A 4322-nucleotide genomic window follows, 5' to 3' on the forward strand; every position below is an offset into this window, starting at 1 on the left:
GGGTTGCCTAGCACAACTATAGTTATCTTTTGATGATGCAGTGAGGTAGCAGCTGGCATGCTAACAAAACGAGAACAGGGAGATGAAAACAGTCCACAGTTTTTATAACATCTTGAAGCTCTAAAGTTACAATGCATTTGGACTTCTTATTCTAAGATATAATATGTTTCCTGTTTATGAAACCCTGCAAATTATGTTTTTGTTACAACCAAGAAATCCTTAGAAAACATAAGTGCCTAGCAATGCTTATAAAAAGTAAAAGTGGCTGGGTGCAGTGGCTCAGCCTCTAATCCCACCAGGCTGGGAGGCCGAAGCCAGAGAATTGCCTGAGTCAGGAGGTTCGAGACCAGCCTGAGCAACTAGGTGAGACCTCGTCTCTACAACAGATGACAAAAGCTAGCTGGGCGTGGTGGCATGCATCTGTATTCCCAGATACTTGGAAGGCTGAGGCATAAGGATCGCCTAAACCCAGTAGGTCAAGGTTGCGGTGGCCATGAGCATGCCACTGCACTCCAGTCTTGGCGACAGTGAGACTCCAACTCAAAAACAAACAAATAAATAAATAAAAAGTAAAACAAGTAAAAGCTGAAATGCCTAACTAGGTGTCTTGCACCTAGTAAGTACTTGTAAATTTATTGATACGTGTTTCAGAGTTATAAAGTGTGACTAAAAGTATACAAATTGACCTTGCTAGGAAAGCTATGTAAAAACGTGTTCTGGTAATATGATGCATATTTTTCCTAAATATTTTTAAGTGTATGTGCAAAGCAGAAAGTCACATTATGTCATTAAAGTCTTAATATCTAAACATTGGAAAATGTCAGAGGAAACCTATGAAGCCAAGATCATTATATAAAAGAAGACAAAGATGTTTACTTTCATTTCACACTGAAAACATGATAATTTTTTAAAAATTCTATCAAACATTACTTTATTACCAAAATGATAGGAGAATGAGTAACTAAGAGGTTTTCCATTAAATGCCATCTCATTTGAATAGCAAACTGACATACTTTTTTTGGAAGTTAGAATGAATTATAATGGAAAATCATGTTATCTTATACTTTGAGTGATTTTGATTTTGATTTTAAAGCTTCTACACTCATATACCAGATGCTTAGACTTCCTCTTAGTTACATTTTTCTGTATGTATTCTTATGATAATGTAAAGGCAAGCGAATTAGTCAACGCTGGAGAAATCAGTTTGAGGTTAATAATAATCCATTGTTACATTCAAGATAGTGAATGCATACATATTACTGGCCAACCTATTGCAAACCTGCAAAAAAGGAACAGACGAATCCTCTGATCACTCAGAAATTAGACTAGTATGTGTAGCTTACCCTTATGGGTCACAATTCGTGTGAGCAGCCCAGGGCGACTTAAAGAATGAGGTGCAGAGTAGGCACCAACAAAATTTGTTTATATCGTGAAGGTAGTAGAACATAAATTTATCACCATCACCATGAACTATTTTTAATAACATTTGCTTTCTCTGTTGTTATACTTAATTAATCAATTAACTTTTTCTTCGGGAAATGGCTAATATGCAAGAATAGTTTCTTCTTTTTGAAACTTAATTGAACTAAATTCTTATTCCCAAATATCTAACAGACCAGTAACAATTAAAAATAAATCCGATAAATAAAACACGACAACCAGAAGTTGAAAGATGAGTGCAGAGGTTAGTTTTATAGAGTTTTCATTAAAATCTCACCTTCAAGAGTTGAAGGAATGAAAAGCAGTTGTCTAATAGCAAAAGCAATTTTGTACTCCTGAGTACCTGCCAAGGACAAAAATATGTTTCCTGTTTTACTAACATTTGCTTTATGATTATAAAGTGATTGGGATCACAAGCAACGCATGTACCACTTCTGATGAGGTAAGTTTTCTCTGGGTAAGTCAAAGAAAAACAAGTCTCATTTTTGTAACTTTCAGGAAGATTGATTCCTAATACTTGGAGTAAGGAGAAAGCAAATAACATGACTAAGACCTGATATTCAGTAAAAGTATGTGGTACAGCCTTGCATTTCTTGTGGCATATTGAAAACTAGCTCACCTCCTTGGAATGCTTGCGCCAGATGGGAAGAGACACTATATTTGCATTCATCGATCCGCCATACAATCATTATAATGTCAAAGTTTTGACATCTTGACAAAAATGCTATAGAAGGAAATGAGTAATCTCATGTATTTCAGTATTCCACGCTAGAGATTTTACTATTATTGTTTCTAGTTTGGTAATTTCTATTTAGTCAAACATTGTATTCTGTGTGAAATGCGTTTTTTATTATATGACACTTCTCAAACTCTACTTATTTGTTATACCAAAAAGTAGTTTCTTTAATTTCAACATATTTTTCTATTTATTATAAAAATAAACATTACATCATATTTATTATCTGAAATATATTTTATGCCTGTCCCTTTCTGTTTATTCACAATGATACTGATTAGCATATACTTTTGCATTTATTCAGAGGCAGATTGGAACGTGGGCTTTCCGATGATCACCTTTATAACTATCTTTTGAATTTCACACTAAATAATTATTATTCCATAAGATTTCGGATTTCCTATTGTGTCACACTACAGATGTCTAACATTAATTGATTCTATATAGCAGATATTGCTGACGTTGAATTGTCTGCCCGCCTTTCAAAGCCTTTGAGAGTTTTTATCACGGTATTGTCTCAGTTTTAGCCCTCCCTAATCTTCTGACTTGCAGTTTTAGTTCACAAACAACTCCTCTTAGAGGAGTTCCTCTTGGAACACATAAACACCATGACTTTTCATATTCTTATAACTTCATTTCATTTCCTGCTGCTTGAAATCCTCCCTTCATTACTCTTCTTCCAGTCACCATGTCCGTTAAGTCTGAACTGAAAGTCAAGCTTTCTTATGAATCATACATTGGAATTTCTATTCTATAAAATCTTAATAGTATCCCTGTCAGCATTGCTCATATGAGTATAAAATTTTATTCAGTGAAATGGTTTATTACATGTGTCTTGCTTCCCCAGTGAGATCGTGGGTATAAAGGCCAAGATTGTGGTGTCAGTATGAGAGAGGATGGGGTATATATATTTCCCCAAGCTCAATGAGAGCAGGGAAATTATATAACCATCCCTTATTCCCTTCATAGAATCTGTGCCAGTAAAAAAACACATTCTGAGTTGCTTTTATTTGTTTGAAATAGTGAAATGTTTTGGAAAAACGCAATTTAAGGAAGATTATGGCAAGAATAAAGTATGTTGACTTCATCACATTTAAGCTGTAACTACTCATTGCTTGTCTGTGCAGTATCTGATAGCATGAATCATATCTTCTCAAGGACTAGAGGCAGGAAGCAGTTCAATTTCTAGCCTAGTGTGACTGTACCGAAATGTAGTCTTATTAGAGCTAATGTCAGTTAGTTTGTCAAATTTAACATCAAGTCCTATCATGGTCTCCAGAGCAATGAGGTATTACATTGATTGATCTGCATAGTTGCCAACTGCTTGACATCATTCAGCTTTGCCCTGGGCTCTGAATGAGTTCATGGCTATCAATCAACATATATATGAAATTATTTACCTGGAAAGTTTTCTGACATTAATATTACTAAATCCTTTGTGATTTGAGTCAGCTGTATTGTTTACAGTGTATCATCTGTGACATCTCATGGAATGTTTGCACTCAGCTATGTTTCAAAATTTGATACAGCCTATAGTGTACTAACTCATGATGTAAGTAACAAAACTTTAAATAACTGTTTTGTACTGCCCTACTATAAACTTTTGAAATTTGCTTTTAAGTTGTAAAAAAAGTGGCAATTATAAAAGCATAAAATATAGCAAGTTTTACTGAACAATGTGCAAATATCAATATTTCTACATATAAGCGATTGTTTTGAATATTGTATTTATTCCTAACTCAAATTTATAAATGACATTTTTGTCATAAAGATTTAAAGTATTGTCTAAAAAAACTGATTTAAATTATTTCATTGCCTTCTTTATCTCTAAGCAGAAATAATAATTATTCAAAATAATTTAATTTATATCAATTTTATTTGTCTCATGTTTCAGTCATTCTACAACAAACCAATATTGTTTGCACCATGCATAAAGAAAACACAAATGCTTTAAAGACAACCATGTTTTTTTAATTTAACATTTAAAATGTTATATACTTGGTAAGATATTCATTTCTATCTTAATCAGACTTTTAAAATTACATATCGAGCCGGGCTCGGTAGCTCAGCCTGTAATCCTGCGTCTTTGGGAGGCTGAGGTGAGTGGATGCCTGAGCCCGCAGGTTCGAGACCCGCCTGGGCAGGC

The sequence above is a fragment of the Carlito syrichta genome, unplaced genomic scaffold (genome assembly GCF_000164805.1).
Source record: "Carlito syrichta isolate Samal-C Ts95f unplaced genomic scaffold, Tarsius_syrichta-2.0.1 Scaffold302387, whole genome shotgun sequence".
Taxonomy (NCBI): Eukaryota; Metazoa; Chordata; class Mammalia; order Primates; family Tarsiidae; genus Carlito; species Carlito syrichta.